General features: G+C 44.0%; 1 long non-coding RNA gene across 1 annotated transcript in view; it reads left to right on the forward strand.

The window, feature by feature from the left end:
• Positions 1-22,797: 22,797 nt before the first annotated feature.
• LOC119962078 overlaps positions 22,798-23,512 on the forward strand; it is a 60,542-nt gene continuing 59,827 nt past the window's right edge. The window contains exon 1 of the long non-coding RNA XR_005459802.1: positions 22,798-23,232. This is a non-coding gene — a long non-coding RNA (uncharacterized LOC119962078). The remainder of the gene's footprint in view (positions 23,233-23,512) is intronic.

The raw sequence follows: 23,512 nt of genomic DNA on the forward strand, positions 1-23,512 counted from the left end.
TGAACTCTCCCTCAGTGTACTCGAACTGGCACTGGAATGTGGCGATTAGGGGATTTTCACAGTAACTTCATTGCAGTGCTTGTAAGCCTACTTGTGACAATAATAAAGATTATTATTATTGTATTGGCAAAATCGCACACACCATGGAGTAGGGGATGGAGAGATGGGGGGGGTAACTCTCTTCATGCACTCTGTGGGATCCCCCACCAGGCACTTACACACATTTTGGCAGGTGCTGATGTACAGATAGCTAGAGTGCCCCATATTAACAGGAGCAGATGCGGGAGTTTGTGACAGCAGTGGGGAATTACTGAGGGCCCAGGACAATTCAATACATGCTGATAGCATTCAATATTACATAGCCACTTGGGAAATAGCAGCCATCATGGGGAATTTTTGTAACTACTAACTGAAATCTCAAGAATTGCAGAATGTAGATTTTGAATCTTTTCCACAGGTTCGTTCTATTCATGCCTTTTATCTCCTAAGGGTCCTTCAAAGGGACAATGGCAAGAAGACATCAAGGTGTCCTCTGTGGAAGCTACACACTCTGAGAGAGCTTGATCAGATGCCTCACACACATCTTTCAACAGAACAGAAATACACACAGTGGTGGCGACTGCAGCAAAGCAAATGTAATTAACTCTTTCGAAAATGTAACCCCACTATTTCAGAAGGAAGGAGGAGAAAGCATGGAAAATGAAGAATGGACAGCATGGCGGTAGGGGTGACATGATGGCACACTGGTTACCGTTGCTGCCGCATAGCACCAGGGACTTGTGTTCAATTCCGGCCTAAGTCCAAAGATGTGCAGGTTAGGTGGATTGGCCATGCTAAATTGCCCCTTAGTGTCAAAAGGTTAGGTGTGGCTACTGGGTTACAGGAATTGGGCGGGGGAAGTGGGCCTAAGTAGAGTGCTCCTTCAGAGGGTTGGTGCAGACCCAATGGGGCGAATACCTTCCTTTTTGCATTGTAAGGATTCTATGGATTCTATGAACTACAGACACACAGGATTCTGGTATTTAGCTAAAACAATGGCAAACACCTTCATAGGCATGATGTGGAGATGCCGGCGTTGGACGGCATTGTCCAAGGCGGTCTTCAGGACACGCGACAACGCAGAATTGCTGAGCAAAAACTTATAGCTAAATTCCGCACGCATGAGTGCGGCCTCAACAGGGATCTTGGATTCATGTCGCATTACATCCACCCCCCACCATCAGGCCTGGACTTGCAAAATCCGACCAACTGTTCGGGCTTGAGACAATTTACACCTCTTTAACCTGTGATTATCCCTCTCCCTGCATCTGTAATGATTTGATTACCTGCAAATGCCTGCATTCCAAGCATTGTCCAGCATCTCTGACTTTGTCTACATAAATGTTTCTGGAACATACCTCGCCATTCACCTGAGAAAGGAGCCGCGCTCCGAAAGCTCGTGCTTGAATCAAACCTGTTGGACTTTAACCTGGTGTTGTAAGACTTCTTACTACCTTCATAGGATGTAACTATCTTAGGAAGTTTCTGGAAAAGCATGGATGAGAGTTTCAATTGAATTAAGTGACGAATGTTTAAAACAGGCAGGTCTTTCAAGTCATAACCAAGTTAAATTTTAGCATACAGCTAAAAGCAAAGTTTCACACCTTAATTGAAATAAACTCTCTTTGTAAACAGCTGGAAAGGATGGATGATGCTCAGTCGAATTTGGTGTCAATTCTAAGTGTAAAATTCTACGAACATCAAGTCAATTATGCAGCACGGTAGCATTGTGGATAGCACAATCGCTTCACAGCTCCAGCGTCCCAGGTTCGATTCCAGCTTGGGTCACTGTCTGTGCGGAGTCTGCACATCCTCCCCGTGTGTGCGTGGGTTTTCTCCAGGTGCTCCGATTTCCTCCCACAGTCCAAAGATGTGCAGGTTAGGTGGATTGGCCATGAGAAATTGCCCTTAGTGTCCAAAATTGTCCTTAGTGTTGGGTGGGGTTACTGGGTTATGGGGATAGGGTGGAGGTGCTGATCTTGGGTAGGGTGCTCTTTCCAGGAGCCGGTGCAGGCTTGATGGGCCAAATGGCCTCCTTCTGCACTGTAAATTCTATGAAAAGAAAATTGGAGACAACCTGTCTATGAGGAACATAATTTAAAGTCTAAATCAAAGTCAAAGTTATGAGCTGGGGACAATTGGAAAATTAAACGATTAGAAATCACAGCAATAAAAGTAACACCTATTGAAACCAAAGCATTTTTTAATCAGATCTGAGAGGTGACGTTATGCCCAAAATGATTAATTAGTTGTATTAAAATGTTGACATCAAAGATACTTTTTAACTATCAAAGTGAAACAATCTCATTTACAATAAAGTCGTTAAAACTTAATAACTCTTCGAAAGAGAATATAAACCCGAAGAAAGGGGACAGCCAGCAGAGCCAGCTCTCACAGCTCGGTACATGGGAAGGATAGGACACAGCAACCAAGTTCACCAGCGAATACATCTCAAGGAGACCAGATTTTAAAGAAGATTGATTGTCAAGGTGGGCCTGAAGGTCCCTTCAACCAACAGGAAGGATCCAGAAGCAAGATCTTTTTACCTTTCTGTTAAGAAAGTGTTTACAGCTTTAAAAAAAAATTATAATAATAAAATAACTTAAAAGTTTTAACCTGAAACAGTGGTTATTAGCCTACTTTACTTACTTAACAACGCAGGGCCCAGGACATCGATGCTACTAAGGGGTAAGTAGGTAAAATTCTTTGGTGAAGGTATTGGTTATACTGGGGGATAACGTGAAAATATAGTTTGACCTGAATAGCACCCACCGAAGCCTGCATCGGAGTCAGGGAGTAAGAATCCCTGTTCACCATTTAGAATATCGACCCTTTTTTGGTTGATTTAGGTGGAATTCTAAGAATAGTGGTGAGTTTTAGCTTCAGACCAAATATTTCCTAAATGGTGAGAGGCTGGCAAATGGGCAGCATGATATCACAGTGGGTAACACTGTTGCTACACAGCTCCAAGGTCCCAGGTTCGATTCCCGACTTGAATTACTGTCTGTGCGGAGTCTGCTTGTTCTTCCTGTGGCTGCCTGGGTTTCTTCTGGGTGCTCCGGTTTCCTCACACAAGTGCCGAAAAATGTGCTGTTAGGTAATTTGGACATTCTGAATTCTCCCTCTGTGTACCCGAACAGATGCCGGAATGTGGTGACCAGGGGCTTTTCACAGTAACTTCATTTCAGTGTTAATGTAAGCCTACTTGTGATGATAAAGATTATTATTCGTAAGTGCGGGTGTCCAATGGGAGCATTGTGGCAATTTTACAGGGCCTTGGTGAGACTTCACCTGGAGTATTGTGCACAGTTTTGGCATCCTTATCTAAGGAAAGATATAGGGAGTGCAACAGAGGTGCATTAGAATAATCTAGAGATTGGAGGAGTTTGCCTCTCACTTAAGCATCATGGTATGTTCGGCATTTGTGTTGATCTCCATCTCCATATAAAGAGGATCGAAAATTAAGATGCGGCAGGCAACCAGATGTTTTCTGTCTCTGAACAATGGTGTGTACCCTTAGTCTGCACTTTAAATAGGAGGGAGTAAGTCTCTACCCTTAGGCATTCAGTACCTCACTGAAGTACAGAAAATGTGTTCTGAGGCTGAATGGAAAGTGCACATGGACAATGAATGGGAAGATGAAGAAAGAACACAAGTAAGTGAGGAGTAGTTTAGGGACATGGGAAGTACATAGGATCATAGGCTAATCAGCTCTTTGAACCTCCTCTGCCATTTAACTAAATCATGGCTGATCTTCTACCTCAGTGTCATCTACCTGCACTATTCTGTATCTATTGATGTCTGGTTTTTAAAACTCTTTGGAACATACTCAATGAATGAACCACCACAGCCCTTTACGATAGAGAATGCAAAGATTCAAAACTGTCTGACTGGAGAAATTCCTCTGCATCTTAATACAAAATGGTTTGCCTCTTCTTCTGAGACTGTGTCCCCTAGTTCTAGACCACCTGGCCAAGAGACACATTATTCCTACATCTACCCTGTCAAGCCCTGTCAGAATTTTGCACACTTCAATGAAATCACCTCTCATTCTTCTGAACTTTGGCGAATACAGGCCCAATCTCCTCAATGTTTCACCGTAGGATAAGCCCACCATCCCCAAGATTAGTCTGGTGAACCTTTGTTGCACTCCCTCTATGGCCAGTACACCAGTCCTTACGTAAGGAGGCAAAAAATTGCACATAATATTCCAGGTGTGGTCTCAGCAAGGCTCTATATAACTGCAGGAAGATTGCCTTTCTCATATTCCCTTACAAAAAAAATTATGTACCTTTTGTCTTCCCAATTGCTGACCACACCTGCAAGCTGTCTTTCAGTGATTTGTGAACAAGAACATTCTGTTTTGCATTTCTGTTCTTCATATTACTGTTGATAACTTCAGTTTCCCAGATTATATTCCATCTGCCATGTTCTAGTGCACTCACTTAGTTTGTCCATATCTCCTTGAAGCCCCTTTGCATTTGTCTCACAACTCACATTCCCAACAAGCTTTGTGTCATCAGAAAACTTGGAAATATTACATTTGCTCCTCACATCTAAATTATTGAAAAAGATTGGGAACAACTGGGACCCAATTGCTGATCCTTGTGGTCCCGTTTTAGTCACAGCCTGCAAACCTGAGATTGATCTGATTATCCCTACACTTTGTCTTCTAGCCTATTCTCAATCCATGCCAAAGTATTTCCCCAATCCCATCAGCTCAAATTTTACATACTAACCTCTTATATGGGACATTATTAAAAGTTTTCTGAAAATTCAAATACACCACATCAACTTTTTCTCTCTTATGTTCAAGGCACTCCTGTTCTCACCGCCTCAGCCAGAGACTCACACGCAGTGATGCAGGTGGGGACAGTCTTTGGTGGAGACCTCATGAGTTCCAAAAGCCGGAGGACTTCCACTGCTGGCATCTCCTCTGCTGAAGTTATAGAGGTGGCCCCCACATAGGAGTAACAAGTAGTGGAAGAGGAAGGATTTTTCAGGTGCAATCAGTCCAAAGATGTGCAGGTTAGGTGGATTGGCCATGATAAATTGCCCTTAGTGACCAAAAAGGTTCGGAGGGGTTATTGGGTTATGGGGAGAGGGTAGAAATGAGGGCTTAAGTGGGTCAGTGCAGACTCGATGTGCCGAATGGCCTCCTTCTGCACTGTATATTCTATGTTCTAATTTTTCCATCAGCGCTAATCCCCATTGTGGGAATGGGGAGTGTTTCCCCCTGTTGGAGCCAACGGGATTATCACAGTATCATCTAACCCTGGCCTTGTTAATAACGTAGTGGGGGTTTCCTGACATCTCGCGTTGCAGGGTGGGCTGGATGGCTCACACCCTGACATCAAATGTAGCTGCCATTTTTGCAAGATGTCTAGACATCACTGACCCACTGTTGAAGAAAGAAAATGGACGTCCAGGAATTCATTGAAACTGGAAGATTAATCAGATCGATTCTCCCCCCACCCATCGCTGTATCTTCCAGATTCCACCCTGACTGGTGGCCTTCATCTCAACCTCCAGAGGCCACTCCAGGTCTACTTCAGGTAAGTCCCAATATGTGCATGATATGCTTATTCACAGATCTTCTGGAGCAGTGTGACTTCATGTTGGTAGTCTCGGCATGATTGGGAGGGAGCGTTGCGGAGGTGGTGACAATTTGGGTCAGACCTTCATCTATGCCCCATTGGTAGATGCACATAATTTTCATGCCAGCCTCTGACGGGAATTGCGACCCACCATGGCAAGCTACTGTAAAAGATCCCACTGCCATTTCATGCTGGTGGAAACCAATGCTATGACATCCCAGCTTAATATCTTCCCTTGCACCAGCCCCTGCGCCCCCATGATTGGAGCATTACAGTGAAATGGGAGGGTGAGGGAGGGGATTGGGCTTCCAGCCTTTTAATTGCATGCTCATGCATGCTTATCATGAATTTCCATGTTCCCACCAGTGCAGGATGGGTGGTGCGCTCTGGTAGGCAGTGGGGGAAGCAGAGAGTGGCAGCGGGTCTGGCGTCCGACGCCAAACCCATTTTTCAGCCGGCGCTCCATTCTCCACCTAATCAGGATTCCCAATCATAGCAGCGGGGAATGGAGAATCCTCGCCCATGACTCTATGGATATAAGTGATTACCTTGGAAAAATATAGCAATCTCTGAAATAAAAACAGGAAGTGCTGGAAAAAAACTTAGCCAGTTTAGCAACATCCATGGAGAAAGATAAATTGTTCACATTTTGAGTCCAATATGACTCTTCATCGGAGGTGAAGAGAGGTAGGAATGTGGGATTTAATACTCTTGATAAAGATGGAGCAAAGGTCAGGGACAAGGTTGAGGGCGGGGAAATTCAATGACAAAAAATGTTGTCGTACACAAAGCAAAGGTTATGCTAATGATATGATTAAAGATACAATGCACTTGTCCAGAATAGGTGTTAATACCAAATTTAAGTTCAACACTCTCTGAAAGCAAAATGGCAGAATGTATTAATGCAAATTAAAAGTCACTGCTTTCTGAAAGCAAATGCATGAGAAGATCAGCCAGACGGATACTTGAAGGAAATAGTTCATGGTGTGAAACTATTGAATTCAATGTTGACATCAATGGCTCCCTCGGTGCCTTTCCCTTCCCACAAATTTGTAGCAACTTGTATGCTGGCGGCTAAAACTCAGTTCATTATTCAATAATTTAAATGACTGGCCCAATATCTGAAAAGGGGCTTCCTGCTTACCTCTGACAGCACATGCTAAAAGAATTTAGCAGAAAGGGATTCGATTTTCCAGTGTGACCAAGAGGCGGCTTATATACAAACAAATGCAAGTGAAATTATTATACTATTTCAGGTTCCAAGTGCTGCCAATTTAGAATTTATAGCTGGGTTCAATGAGATGCCAAATGCCTGTTATCAGATATCCAATAAAGTGACAAAGCTCTGAAATCGGAAGGGCTGGGCAAGATCTCGGTTCCTGCCTATTCTAAATTTCGTTAGTTTGGTTAAGTTTGGACTGATGCCAAGATAAATGTTTCCTCTTGTGGGTTACAGTGCAGACCACACTTTTCATCACGTAGTCTTGTCATGGTCAGGGTTGAAGTACTTTAAACAGAAGCAATGTTTGCTTCAGCCTGCATGTAATAGTTAATAAACCATTTTTGTATCTTTGTCCAAGTGATACATTTTTGATATCACACTTACATTTTCCAAACAAATTGCTTACAAATCTCTGAGAGTTAAATCTTGATCTCTTCCAATCTCATCTATCTCATCTGGGAAGCGGTTTTGTACTACAATGAAGAATCAGCAGTGCTGACAAGGGAGTGGAATGAATCCAGGATTTATCTGCTTTCCACAAACTCCTTCTGGAAAATTTGATGTATGGATGCCAAAGATAACAATTAGGCTTAGCTACCTTGTTCCACATGTTAGAATTGCTCAGAGTAACAATCAAAGCTCACCAATTAATAATAGTAGTCTTGATTAAATATTAAAGAGCTCCAATGGTTCTTGGTCCCACACCTCAGAATCTTAAGAAAAAGGGACCCTTCATTCAGCACAACCAATCAAAAATTTCCCGTGCCCTCCACTTGATCCTGTAACTTTCTCCGATTTCTGTAAAATCTCTCCAAACCGTGCACCCCCACCGTCATCACCCCCAACCTCGTCCCCCCCACCCCACTAACGCCCTCTCCAAACTCACCTCACCCACGAGATCCAACTCCTACTGCCTTAATTAAGGTTGCAAACACTCCAGGATTGGCCTGGAGACTCCAAAAGTTGAAGATCCATCTTCAGGCACGCAGCTGTGTGCAAGCCTGGAAAAAAAGCCCACGAGGACATTAAAAAAGACTTCCTTTGAACTTTTCTCTTCACCAAATATAAAAATGTTGAAAAATGCCATTTGGCCGACAGTCAATTAAGTAAAGAGTGTTTTTGCTTTCCAATCAGCTGAAGAAGGATTTCACAAGGATGGATGTGTTGGCTGACTAATGCTGAAGTGTGGGGGTAATTAATGTAATTAAATTTTTATTTTCTAGAATTCCTACAGAGCAGAAGGAGACAATTCGGCTCAGTGAGTCTGTGCCAACTCTCTGCAAAAGCACCCTGCCTAGGCACACTCCTCCACCCTATCCCTGTAACCCCACCAAACCTGCATATCTTTGGACACTAAGGGGCAATTTTAGCAAGGCCGATCCACCCAACCTGTACATAGAACATAGAACATAGAACAGTACAGCACAGAACAGGCCCTTCGGCCCTCGATGTTGTGCCGAGCAATGATCACCCTACTCAAACCCACGTATCCACCCTATACCCGTAACCCAACAACCCCCCCCTTAACCTTACTTTTTTTTTTAGGACACTGCAGGCAATTTAGCATGGCCAATCAACCTAACCCGCACATCTTTGGACTGTGGGAGGAAACCGGAGCACCCGGAGGAAACCCATGCACACACGGGGAGGACGTGCAGACTCCACACAGACAGTGACCCAGCCGGGAATCGAACCTGGGACCCTGGAGCTGTGAAGCATTTATGCTAACCACCATGCTACCGTGCTGCCCCAACTTGGACTGTGATTGGAAACTGGTGCACCCGGAGGAAACTCGGGGAAAATGTGGAAACTCCACACAGTCACCCAAGGCCAGAATCAAACCAAAAACCCTGGTGCTGGGAGGCAACTACTGTGCCACCAATCTGCTCTTTGTGATCATGGTGCCTTTTCTGTCTTCAACTTGTCTACAATTATTAATATGGTAATCAATCCATTTCCTCTCTTATGTTATGAGTCCGACTGCCCTCACTTTGTGCCATTCTTATCTATTCTTCCTATCCCATAGCATTATCTCTGGAGTTCTTCATGGATCTATTTCCTGGAGCCTTTCCGCTTCGCATCTAAATGCTCTCCCTTTAAATTATCTGAATACTTGACATTAAGTTGCATGTGTACAGAAATGACAGACAGTTCTACTTCACCACCGACTCTTGGAAAGCAGAGGCTGGTAATTTAGGATAGGTACAGCGGTGTTTCAGGGAATGGGGAATTGTGGGTTGATATTTGGGTTGAGGATCATCTAGTGGTACACAGAGAGTGAAGCGGTCTGCACCTCTGACATCACCGGCCTATTGTTTCCACCATCGTCCAATGTTTTAATAGTTTTGCATTAAGCAATATTAAGCAATATTAAGTAATCAGGTGCACTATTTTAATACTGTATGTCATCAGGGATTTTCGATAGACATTGCAGAATGAAACTTGAAACATGTTTTGAAGTCAGTGGTTCAAGAAGATTTTCTCAAGGAAGCTTCAGGGTAAGTAACAAATGCAAGGCTTTCTCATGATATCCTCATCCCAATAATTATTTTTTTTATAACTCCGAGGAAGAATTTCCATTTTTTGATGATCCATAGAACTAACAGTGCAGAAGGAGACCATTCAGCCCATCAAGTCTGCACTGACCCACTTAAGCCCTCACTTCCATCCTATCCCCGTAACCCAATACCCCCTCCTCACCTTTTTTTTTAGACACTAGGGGAAATTTAGCATGGCCAATCCACCTAACCTGCACAGCTTTGGAATATGGGAGGAAACTAGAACACCCGGAGAAAACCCACGCAGACACGGGGAAAATGTGCAGACTCCACACAGATAGTGACCCAGTGGGGAATCGAACCTGGGACCCTGGCGCTATGAAGCCACAGTGCTATCCACTTGTGCTACCGTGCTGCCCTGAATGAAAGTATTTATTTCCTCTTGCGCTATGTCCCATGTCCCGTGTGTGCGTGGGTTTCCTCCGGATGCTCCGGTTTCCTCCCACAGTCCAAAGATGTGCAGCTTAGGTGTATTGGCCATAATAAATTGCCCTTAGTGTCCAAAATTGTCCTTCGTGTTGGCCGGGGTTACTGGGTTATGGGGATAGGGTGGAAGTGTTGACCTTGGGTAGGGTGCCCTTTCCAAGAGCCGGTGCAGACTCGATGGGCCGAATGGCCTCCTTCTGCACTGTAAATTCTATGAAGACCAAAGTGGACTGGGGAGTATTCTGAAAGAGGGTTAATTGGTTTCCTGATTTTGATGCCATTAGTTCCAAGAAATGCCCATGTAATCTGAGGTTGCCATGGGAAGGAACAGCAAAGAAGCAAAGGGTAAATAAAAAGCTATTGCAGTGGGATTGAGTCCGCTTGTGTTTTTTGATAGGCAGCTCAGAAAAAATTAATAATTCATATGGGAGAAAACAATCAAGGTTGTTTCCAAATATAATAGTTTTCTGTTTGGCAGTCTTTAAATAGATCCTGCTGTTGACGCAGGACAAAATTAGAGGATAAACTGTGTCACTGTGTGCTATACTGTGTGCTATACAAATCACTGAAGATGGGATGGACAATGGATTGTGAACAAGACCCGTTGCTGCTGTTTCAGTGTTGGCAGAACCAACCAAACTGTTCAAAGGAGTCAGAGAAACGAGTATCTGGGGATTAAGTGCCACCAGCGCTTTTGTGATCCATGTGAGTGAGGGGTCGTAGATGCATCCCTTGTCATTGGGAATCGTGTCCTGGACTTTGGATACAATAAGGTTTCTGGTGAATGTGACTCAAGGGTCCAAGTAAATGGATGGAAAGTGAGAAGTCTTATAAAATGAAGGCCGAGTTAGAAAGACTGTGAAATTGTTTGTTGCTTGAGGGAAAAATCACAAGTGTTTGTAACTACTTGAGATGGATCAACTAGCTGAAGTGAATTTTACACTTTTATTTCAATTATCCTTTGCCTGTTAATTAATGGTTGAATGATGTTAATTTTATTTGGTATGTTACTGTGAAAGTTTTAAAATGTGAAATTTTACCATTTGAGTTTCTTTCCATTGGCTTGGCGGGGATTCCTTTCTTTTAAACGTTTATGGTTTCTGCGGGATCGTAATCATTTGCATGTTAAATGTGATAACAATCTTTATTGTCATAAGTAGGCTTATATTAACACTGCAATGAAGTTACTGTGAAAATTCCCTAGTCGCCACATTCTGGCGCCTGTTCAGGTACACAGAGGAAGAATTCAGAATGTCCAATTCACCTAACAAGCACGTCTTTCAGGACTTGTGGGAGGAAACAGGAGCACCCGGAGGAAACCCAAGCAGACACAGGGAGAACATGCAGACTCCACACAGACAGTGACCTAAGCCTGGAATGGAACCTGGCACTGTCCGATAGACGATTGTTCTGAAGATATCTCTTCAATGTCTAGTTAATGTTTCACTCATCCACTTTTGATTCCTCTGCAGATATTAAAGCTGCAGCATATTGCCTTTTGATCTACATTCATAACGTTCCAGTTTCTATAATTTCTGGCACGTGCAGACAATGATTTTTGAAAAGCCTGTTTTCTTTTACAAAAATGCAAAGCATAATTTATCTTTTCATATTATTTTGGCCGTCAATTTGATCTTCAAATCGATATTTCGATGTACAGCACGAAACAGAATTTACATCTCAGGCTGTCACTAGGTGTGACATTGTCTACAGAACAGTGAATTGCTTTGATGTGCAGTCACCATTGCTATACAGACAAATATGGCAGTGATATTGTTCACAGAAATGTGACAAATGACTGAGTTGTCTGTCATGGTGGCCTTGCTTGAGGGTCAAATGTTCGCTTGGAGTCAAGAGAACTCATTTTCATCGGGTAAGGTCCTTAATGTCCTCATGATGGATAGGGGTAGTCCAGCGGCAGGATTCTCCGTTCCCGAGAGTAAGTGTTGACGCCAGGGCAGGATTTGTGGATTTCCACAACAGCAGAACTGGCACCGCACCTGGAGCAATTCAGTGACCATGGAGGGGCTATCACCAGCGCCATGTGGAACCCAATAGATTCCAATGAGAGACGGAGTGGAATTCGCTGGGTCTGTGATTGACACTCGGGAGGCTGACAAACTGCAGCTGCATATACGCATTCCACTCCCCACACACATTCATCCCAGTCAAAAAGATGGCACTAGTTGCACTGGAGTGCCCCATCCCACTGGCAGATGTGCTGGGGCCAGAGGGCACCTCGGTGGGTGGCCTTGGGGGGACACCCATATGACCTAAGTTCACAGTGGGCAGTCAGCGGCATGCGCAGCTGCATGGCTGCCTTGCAGGCTGTGGCAATGGTGCTCCATTCCAGTCCACCCCAGCTCCACAGCCCATCTCCCATACTCCCCCCGGCCCTGGAAGAAGCCCCCCGACCAGCGGCCCAACTGTCAACGAACTATGGCGATCTTGGTCACTTTCTGGACCCCATCTCTCTCTTTCAGCAGCCACGGCACCTGTCTCGCAATTTTTAAAAACTCAAGTGAACCTCACCGTCGGGAATTCCCCCCAGTGGAGGCGGAGGATTGCGGAGGCCCCGGAGAATACTGGGTCAGGCTCACTAATGATATGCCAATGGCATTTACTCTCCGTGCGTTCTGGAACACATTTACGCCGCTGTCGAGGTGTTGGAGAATTCCGATTTGGCGTGAAACCGGCACCTGCCACGATTTCGGCCTCAAAAACAATGCTACGTCCAATCGCCTTTCTCGATTCCGGCGTTGGTCGGCGGAGAAACCCATCCCTAAGATTTTGCATTCGAATAGTACCAGGATCACAAGTATTTCATGGGACCCTGATTTGCATGCATTGCTGAGGCTCCCATCTCCCTCTGAAAGGTGCCTTTCCCAATTAAATGAAGCCGGCTGTTAAAATGGTAGCTGGTAAAGATGGAGCAGTGTTTATTATACAGCCATTTTAATTGCCCTTCTGCCCAATCTTGGAGAGCAGACCGGGTTAAAATTACCCCATGAAAAACTGTTGTGCTGAAGGAGCCCAGTTAGCTTTTTGAACCTTTACATTTGGAAATTTCACACAGGATATGGAGCTGTATTTTCAACTCACAAAATTAACTGCTCTGATGTTTGTGTAATGCTAACAGTACAGCTGGATTCTAAGCATTCATGTTGCAATACTGCAGCAAAGGGTGTAAAGATGGTTCACAGTGATGGCTCTATTTCTTTTTAAAAAGTACTTTAAAAGGGAAATATACCGTTGGAAATGTATTGCGCCATTAAACCAAGAAGTTACACGATGTGGTCCCAATGGAGCTGTGCAGGAAATTGAAAGGAGAAGTTAATCAAATGGATCTTATTGTACAATGCTTTGTGGTCATCTTTTACATCAGAAATAGGATACACCTTTGGGTTATGTGAATTTGTAGTTGTCAACAATTTCATTATCAGAGTGTCCACATTTATCCATGGCCCATATCTTAACTTTAAACGTTAGGAAAGATAACATGTCATACGGGAACATTTATTTTGGTTCTGGGTGATGCATAAATTACTTGGAATGCATTTGTCCCTTATTTCCTCTTTACCACAATGGTAGCAGGTCTGTGGTAGGGCAGAACTTTCACCCACCCCTGCTTGCGTTCCTTCCCCTGTCAGCATTGTTAATATATTGATGGTAGGCACATTTCTCAGGTCATGATGGTGGAAGGGGAAGTTTATTTGTTCCGCAGCCTGGCTTGTGGTGAGGGCCGATTCCAAAAAGCAATATTCCCTAACACAATTGTTTGCTCTCCTTTGGTTTGCGCATCATGAAGAAAAAAGGGGATAACTTAACATTAAATTATATCATGTAATTAGGTTCAAAATATTTAAGTTCTAAAACTTATGGTTCACATTATTAGTGGGCCTATGCTAACTGCATTACAACTTTGCTCCAAACCAATTTTCAGATTAGATGTGAGAATGCGTAAGATAAATACAAACTCTTTCTGTTTTTCAGTATTTATATATTGTTCCCCATGATATCTTGCATATAAATGTAGGAGAATGTATCCAAATTTTCTATGGAAGTACCACATAATTAAAAAAATTTTTTTTTTAAATTTAGAGTACCCAATTCATTTTTTCCAATTAAGGGGCAATTTTAGCATGGTCAATCCACCTACCCTGCACATCTTTGGGTTGTGGGGGCAAAACCCACGCAAGCACAGGGAGAATGTGCAAACTCCACACCGACAGTGACCCAGAGCCGGGATCGAACCTGGGACCTCGGCGCCGTGAGACCGCAGTGCTATCACTGCGCCACCGTGCTGCCCTGAAGTACCACATGATTACTTGTTTTTTGAATGGAGTAACCAAACCAACGTAATCTGATCAACTAATGGGGTAATTCCGATTTAACACCATTCTTAACGCTATATATATCGGAGACTCCATGTGATAACTCTGCTCCATGTGAGAACATAGAAAATGCTTTAAGAGTGAGAAAGGTCATTATATTGATAGAAAATGTGGTGATAAAAATAACACAGTTACAGGAGATCTAATTAAGGTATATAAAATGCTAAAGTGGATTGACAGATGTCGAGCGGATGTTTCCTCTTGTGGGACAATCTAGAACGAGAGGTCACAATTTTAAGATTTAAAACAGAGATGAGGAGAAATTATTCATCTCAAACGGTCGTTAATCTGTGGAATTCACTGCTCCAGAACACGGTGGATGCAGGGACATAGAGTAAATTTAAGGAAGAGATAGACAGATTTTAATTAGTTATGGATTGAAGGGTAATGGAGAACGGGCCGGAAAGTGGAGTTGAGGTGGAGATCAGCCATGATCGTATTGAATGGTGGAGCAGGCATGAGGGGCTGAATTGCCTACACCTGCTCCTAGTTCTTATGTTCTTATGTAGAAGCACGTAGATGCTCTCCAACAGCACACTGAGTGTATCTACGCCTCAGGGACTGCAACAGTTCAAGAAGGCAGCTCACCGCTAACTTCTGAAGGGTGACTAGGCAATAAGTGTGCAGAGTCAGCAGATCTAATTCCTTAATAAGACATACTGAAATACACCCAAGACCTCACAACAGATATCTTGGTAAAGAGTGAGAGTCCGATGTGACAGCCTTCTAAGGTCTCTTTCCCTATAGTTGCCATCCTAACCCCTCCCTCGGCCCCAAACTCTTCTTTTGACAGAGTCAGTATATCACCCTGCCCCTCCATCTCTGATTGACTGTGAAAGCCAGGAGTGGGCTGCAAATGCTATGGCTTAATTTAAACCTCCTTCAATTACAAATGGGTTCCCAACCATTAACTAGCCTTCATGCTGAATGCCGGTCCATTCAATTGAGATTCTGCCCATTGCTTTTATATATAATGCTATTCACAAGATTTTTGTTGTTTTTTGTGGATCGTGCCATGGTGATGTCTTGAGAATTGTATCAGAATCAACATGAAACAGATTGTTTTTTCTTATTCCAACTTTCTAGAGAATGGGAGGATTATACAGAGCTTTTACGCTTCCATTGCTGCCCAGAGGTCTGCTCCAATGTGTATCATTAGACATGCTGACACAGTGCTCAGTAGCAGGAACATGGCTGGAATAGGCTTGTTAGAAATCCAACACTGCTGTAACCACATGCTGAGCATTCACAAGAGATGCTCTTGACTCTGACTGTATCCATTCCACTGCGGATAAACTGGAGTTGTTAGTCATTTTATATTGAACCACAATTGCTTTAAATGGTCATGTGCTTCTACATAGATACGACTGGTGGATTCTTCAAGGTCTTTATAATATTACAGGCTATGACTTGGCCATATTTCTCTAATGATTGAAGAAAACGTGTCTCTCTAATAGCTCTCTCATTTAAATGCAGACACTCTCAGGGCCAAATCCTGGTCCCTGAAGCTAAGGAAGGATAAAAAGCCTTCTCCACTCTTTTTGCATCCATCTCCTGTTTGATTTCTGTGAAGTAATTCACAATGGCAACAGTTTAGCTTTTCTTTCTGTGGCATCTCTCCTGTCAGGCTGGGGCATGATCTTTTGTCAATTCTTTAATGTTCTGAAGACTTCAAGAGCCTCAGGCTTGCTGCATTAAACAATAATAATAAAAATAAAAATCGCTTATTGTCACAAGTAGGCTTCATTGAAGTTACTGTGAAAAGCCCCTAGTCGCCTGCAAAAATACACTATGGGTTCAATTGACCGGCCTTGTCGTGTCCGACTTGGTGTTTTAACAAGGACATTGATTCTCATGAGAGGCCATTCGCGTGATTCGCGACACTTGAGGGGCGGGATCTGCCGACACCCCGCCGGATCGGAGAATCACTGGGGGGCGACGTGAATCCCGACCCGCCGCTGGCTGCCGAATTTTTCGGCGCTGGGGTTTTGGCGGGGGCGGGAATCATGCTGCGCTGGTCAGGGGCCGCTGGCAGCGCCCCCCCCGGCGATTCTCGCCCCGCAATGGGCTGAGCGGCCGCCCGTTTTCGCCCAGTCCCGCCGGCGTAAAGTACAACAGGTCCTTACTGGCGGGTCCTTGCTTTGTGGGAGGCCTGCAGAGTCCTCAGGGGAGCACGGGGGGGGGGGGGCACCCCCACGTTAGGCTGGTTTGCGATTGGGGCCCACTGATCCGCGATGGGCCTGTGCCATGGGTGCACTCTTTCCCTCCGCGCCGGCCGCTGTGAACCTCCGCGATGGCCGGCGGGGAGAGGAAACCCTCTGCGCATACGCTGGGATCACGCCAGGGGTTCAGTGCATGCGCCAGAACAGGCTGACGCTCCTGCGCATGTGCCAACTCCGCACTTCGGTGCCGGTTGGCGTGGTGGCAAACACTCCGCCGCCGGCCTAGCTCCCGAAGATGCGGAGGATACTGCACCTTCGGGGCGGCCCGACACCGGAGTGGTTCACGCCACTCCTCAGCACCGGTATGGCCCACCCCGCCGGTGAGCGGAGAATCTCGCCCGAGATGTCTCGTGAGATTCAACCAAATCTCAAGAGATGTTGCAATCTAGACCTCATCCGCACTGGGCGAGATCCAGATCAGCATATTTAATCAGCTACTAGGTTCATTTAAATATGCATGTACCGGATTCTCCTGGCACCCAGGAACTAATGGCCTTCCCCAGTGGGGCCTGGGAAGGACGCTGTATAATACTGGTCCACACAAATGTGGACCAGGCATAACAGCACCTGGGCATCTCCCAGGCCATTGGAGACCCCTGGGTGGTCAGGGACAGGGCAGGGTTGCACCCTGTCTCTCCCTCTGGCACCTGTGCACCTAGGCACTGCCAGCCCAGGTAGCATTTCTAGGATGATAGAGTAATGCCAGGGAGCTTTGGTGGCAATGCCAGGACGCCCGGGTGCCAAGGTGACACTGCCATTGGTTGGGGCCTGAGGGGAGCCATGCTCTTGAAAGGGCTGCATGAGGGGGGGTATGACAAATGGGGAACTGAGGATAGTAATGAAGGGACCTCATAAAGATTGGGCGGGGTGAAGGGTGGGGGTCCTGAAAGGCAGATGATGGGCCTGAAAGGAGGGGGGAGGTTGGAGGTTAGAAAAGCGCAAACTCTCAGCGACTCCACAGCGGGCTGTCCTCACTTGGGCGGCTTCTGGGGTAATGCCCTTGTGTGCGCAGGGTGACATTGCCCATAGGTGGGGTGTGTGGGGGCCCTCAAGCTGGCTTAGAGATTGGACCAGTGATTTCAGCACCCCAATGCTGAAAACATTTCCAAGTGAGACCTCGACCGGGTAGAAACTCGCTAAGGCCCAAACAAAGTGTGGGTAAATATCAGTGTGGATCTCACCCAAAAAGCCAATGGGAAGAACCCTACCAAAGTTGCCCAAAATAGAATTTGTGGGTTGAATCACGCCCTATATAAATACAAGTTACATTCTGGCAATTATCCTAGTTTTGATCTCCCCTACAGGTCCAAACATGTTTTTTATGATTAGCCTATCTCACTCGTTCATCAACTTAAAGACCTTTATCAGGCCCCTACTTAGCTTTCTCTTATTCAGAGAAAACAGCTCCCCCCAGTTCATCCTGTCCGCATAAGGATAAGTGTACCGTCTCAGTTCTGGTACATTCTCATGATTTCTTTTAACACATTCTCCAGTGCCGCTATATCCTTTATGTAATATGGGGACTAAATTATGCACTTTACTCCAAATGTTGCGCAACCACTACAACATCTAGTTGTCTGTTGCTTGGTCACTCTCAAGTGAATATATCTATTTCATGTCTTTATTACACAATTCCGAACAACTTCTTCCTTATCTGTGTTTAGTTTTGCACGCTTAACAAAGGGATTCAAAACTCAGACTTTAAGGCTTGTCAGCATTCTGATTGAATTATGACTTTCTGATGCTAACCAGGTTTATGGATTCCTGCAGCTCACAGTCAGCTTTAAGCAACAAAACTATAGCAAGCATTCTCTTGGTAAACACCAAGTTATTCTTGACCCAAAAGAGAAAATACTGGAAAATACTCAGTAGATCTGGGAGCATCTGTAGGGAGAGAAAAAAGCTAACGTTTTGAGTCCAGGTGACCCTTTGTTAAAGGCCTCTGTTGTTATCTCTGTGTAAATTCTGTGCAATCAATTTGCAACATGCAGCCAAGTCTGTTTCTGAGTTGTGGGCTTACCTTTCCAAATGATACTATAGCAATTTTGAAGTGGCCCCTGTAGAGGTAGTCTGCTGCAACACTGTTATGTTGATAGAATCTGACAAATACCTGCTTGGTGAGCTCTTAGCATGCAACCCCAGTCAAGAGCTGGACTTAGCAATCTACTTTCTATCATAAAATATCCAACTAGTCTTACTTTGTACACCGCCTAAAGTGAGTAAACTTATTCCTCATTCAACATCCCCGTCTTCTGCATATTTGAAAGTACATATAACTTGGCAGCTTCTTCCTTGAAACTAATGGTGAGCATCAAACAGTAAATATTCTGAATAGCCACATCCTACACGTATTCAAACAATGCAAGTAAAATCAATGACTTAATTATGAATGAGATGAAGGGTTACACAGAATTAATAGGTTCAAAACAAATAAATCACAGAGATAGATAGTATTTATACCAGACTGCTGAAAGTGACTAAGGCAGAAGTCTGTAAGGCACAGATTATGTTTATGAGGAAGTCACTGAACACTCGTGATGTGCCAATAGACCATAAACAGGCTAATGTGCTGCCCAATGAAAAAGCTTCATAAAGCAGAAAATTATGTTTGCAGATCCATTCAATTCACATTCATTCATATAAAATAATAGAATTGACTATCTGGTGTAAACTTGAAGATCATCTGGACAATAGCTTATTTAAACATTCTGGAAAGAGAGGGGAACAAGGGGTGTAGCATTGAGGTTGCCAAACTGTGGTTCATGGTCCTCAGTGTGGTCACAGGATAAGCAATGTGCGTCTTGAGCCATGAGGCAACAATAGCGGAAGTGTCAGACATTTAGCTGCTGTTGCATAAAGAGTCAAAGGTACTGCTCCTTATTGCAAACACATTTATTTCACTTTAACAGACTCTGCTCAAAACTCTATCTTCACATCACCTGACCCAAAGGCCACCTGAAGCCCCTTTACATATCAGTGTCAATTATTGGATACTAACATAAATGAGACAACTAATTGCAATGTCTCTTAACCCATAACTTAACAGTCTCCCCTTCCTTGGAGAAAAAAATTATGAGGTGAAAACAATATTACAAGAAACTCAAAAACACACACGCAATTTCCCCCTTCTATTTTTATTTTTTTTGGAAGAAAAAGAAACAGTCACAGAAACAGACGCCCTTCATTAACAATATCCAAAAGTTTCTGTGAACCAGCCCTCTCTTTTTGTAATGATGTGGAGATGCTGGCGTTGGACTGGGGTGAGCACAGTAAGAAGTCTTACAACACCAGGTTAAAGTCCAACAGGTTTGTTTCAAGCACTAGCTTTCAGAGCACTGCTCCTTCCTCAGGTGAATGAAGAGGTATATTCCAGAAACATATATATAGAAAAATTCAAAGATGCCGGACAATGCTTAGAATGCGAGCATTTTCAGGTAATTAAATCTTTACAGATCCAGAGAGAGGGGTAATCCCAGGTTAAAGAGGTGTGAATTGTCTCAAGCAAGGACAGTTGGAAAGATTTCGCAAGCCCAGGCCAGATGGTGGGGGATGAATGTAATGTGACATGAATCCCAGGTCCTGGTTGAGGCTGCACTCATGTGTGCGGAACTTGGCTATAAGTTTCTGCTCAGCGACTCTGCGTTGTCGCGCATCCTGAAGGCCGCCTTGGAGAACGGTGACCGGAGATCAGAGGCTGAATGTCCTTGACTGCTGAAGTGTTCCCCGACTGGAAGGGAACATTCCTGCCTGGTGATTGTCGCGCAATGTCCATTCATTCGTTGTCGCAGCGTCTGCATGGTCCCACCAATGTACCACGCTTCGGGACATCCTTTGCTGCAGCGTATGAGGTAGACAACATTGGCTGAGTAGCACGAGTATGTACCGCATACCTGGTGGGTGGTGTTCTCACGTGTAATGATGATATCCATGTCGATGATCTAGCACGTCTTGCAGCGATTGCCATGGCAGGGTTGTGTGGAGTCATGGTCTCTGTTCTGAAGGCTGGGTAGTTTGCTGTAAACAATGGTTTGTTTGAGGTTGCGCGGTTGTTTGAAGGCAAGTAGTCGGGGTGTGGGGATGACCTTGGCAAGATGTTCATCTTCATCGATGGTGTGTTGCAAGCTGCAAAGAAGATGTCGTAGTTTCTCTGCTCCGGGAAAGTACTGGATGACGAAGAGTACTCTGTCGATTGTGTCCCGTGTTTGTCTTCTGAGGAGGTCGGTGCGGTTTTTTACTGTGGCGCGTTGGAACTCTCGATCGATGAATCATGCGCCATATCCTGTTCGTACGAGAGCATCTTTCAGCATCTGTAGATGTCTGTTACGCTCCTCCTCGTTTGAGCAGATCCTGTGTATTCGGAGGGCTTGTCCATAGGGGATGGCTTCTTTAATGTGTTTAGGGTGGAAGCTGGAGAAGTGGAGTATCATGAGGTTATCCGCTTGCGGTAAAGTGAGGTACTGAGGTGACCGTCCTTGATGGAGATGAGTGTGTCCAAGAATGCATTGATTTTGGAGAGTAGTCCATGGTGAGTCTGATGGTGGGATGGAACTTATTGCTGTCACGATGACATCAATAAGTCCCTATCGATTTTTCCACAATTTGATCCAGAATTACTCTCTTTTCTTTACTTCGTACAATCGCTAATTGACTAAATCTGGTTGCTTAATCTACAAAATTCAAAATAAATATATTATTGGCTTTATCCCAGATCTTAAGGTCCATGGCCAAATTGTCGTTAAAATCTCTGGCCAAAGGTAGGATTACTATCGGTCGTGCTGGTGTCTTTCTGTATTTCCTACAAACTTCACAGCAATCACTAACCTGTTCTATCAGTTTAGTATAGTCTTCATCCCTTACCCCTGCATTCTTTAAAACATTCTTCGGCCTCCGAGGAGACTGATGCGCAAATTGCCTATGCAGTTTTAATACGACAAGCTTTTTATCAGCTAAAGTCCCATTTTCAACTGCCTTTAACACATCCTTAACAACTGTACTTGAAATATTATTTGTCAGTAATGGAATACAATAGTGTCCCGACTGTGTAAATTGTAAGTCCACAGTCTTTCCAAAAACTGTTGCCTTATCCTGTTCCATATCCAGCTTCATGTGTGCTTTCTTCATCGACGGTCTGCTCAGAAACAAAGGAATCTCACTTGATACAACATCCGTGCTAATGAAATGATTCACTCCAGCAATATTGCAAGGGAACGCCACTCTTTTCAGTGACTTCAGAGTATTATCATCCCCAAACCTGAAACTTGTGTAACTTTCAAATTCCTTAACATTGTTACGATTTTCAGCACTCAAAGAGTCCAAGTAACATTTTAACCAGTCAATTCCACAGACAGTAGATGTGCAACCACTGTCCAATACAGTACAATTGAAGGATTCTGCAACCAACACCCTCATTACAGGCGTAAAACTGCTTGCTAATAGGACAATGCCTTATTTCTGGTCACTATCTTTTTCCTCTTCTGACTCTTCCGTGTCATGTGTCGCTTCAAACACTCTATTATAACGTGTTGGACAGTTGAAAGCATCGAAAACAGTTGCATCAAAAACATCGATTTATCATACCCCGGGCATTTCTGGGGTTCATCTTCCTATTGTAGGTTCTAACTGGGTTTCTGTCTTCATAATTTCTGGGTCCCGACCTCCCTCTATAGTCTTGGAACCTGTTTGTAGCCGTGGGACTTTGCAATCCTGTTAGTAGTGTATCTTCCACATTCTGCTTTATTGCAGACTGACCTATTTGGGTCATCAGAGCCATCGGAATCGAATGGTTCCCCAGAAACTTTTTTAAAGCTTCTGTCATCTGATCGAATAAGGTATCCTTATCCACAAACTAAACTCCTGTCAAAACCAGGAGTCTATCCATGTTGCTCACTCTAGCACAGTCAAGTAATTTAAAGGCCAACACAGACTGTGGAAATTCCAAGTTGTGTTTCTGCAGCCTTTTATATAGTCTGCCAAATTCCATTATATAGTCTTCCATGGAGAAATCCTCTATTTTCCGGAACCTATCAAAATCTGACCATGCTTCATATGCACTTAACAAGTCATCCTTTTTATAAATCTTATCCATACAACGCAATCGAGTCTCCAGAGCTTCTTCTGAGTCTAACTCTTCCAATTCGAATTTTGCTTTGAATTTTACTGTCATAAGGTAGAGAAAGAGCCAATGCCATACCTTGTTTTCTCTTTCCCAAGGCAGTTACCTTAGTCCATATAATTACTGCAATTCTCCATTGGTCGTACGATCCCCTTTCAGAAAATCAGTGGGGATAGTCATATCCGGTCATCTTTATCCAAGGTTCTGCCATATATCTTCTTTTTTTTTTCGTCTCACTCACTCCTTGGTTTGGTCTGGAAAAGTTGTATCTTTCAACCATTCACATTTGCACAGCAACCATCCTCTGCTACCATTTGTTAGACGTTTAGCTGCTGTTGTATAAAGAGTCAAAGGTTCTGCTCCTAATTACAAACACCATTATTTCACTTTAACAGACTATGCACAAAACTCTATCTTTACAACACCTGACCCAAAGGCCACCAGAAGCTCCTTTACATATTAGTGTCAATTATTGGATACTTAACATAAATGAAACAACTAATTAGAATATCTCTTAACCCATTACTTAACAGAAGTGGAATGGAGACTCAGATTTGACGTTCCTGGGGTTGGCAGTGAGGCCCTTTTAAATGTCCATGATTTCTTTTTGCCTCTGTCAAAGTGCTCTGAGGCCTGATCACATCAGCATAGCCTTCAAAATAGTAGGTATTTTCAATGTTTCTTTTCTTTGTGCTGTTTGAACATCCACATCACTCAATATCTCTCTACCCCTGCACCCAATCTTGGCATCATACCAAGTGTGAGACATTAAAAGGGGGACATGGCAGAGAAAAATTTGGGAAACACTGGTCTAGTGATAATGAGGAACTTGAAGAATTAGGAAAGAAATTATACTGGAGTAATTAATGGGAAATTAAATCCCCTGGACTCCTCTACATCTTAGGGTTTTAGGAGAAGTGACTGCAGTGGATGGATTGGTTT

This window comes from Scyliorhinus canicula, chromosome 2 (assembly GCF_902713615.1).
Source record: "Scyliorhinus canicula chromosome 2, sScyCan1.1, whole genome shotgun sequence".
Classification (NCBI taxonomy): domain Eukaryota; kingdom Metazoa; phylum Chordata; class Chondrichthyes; order Carcharhiniformes; family Scyliorhinidae; genus Scyliorhinus; species Scyliorhinus canicula.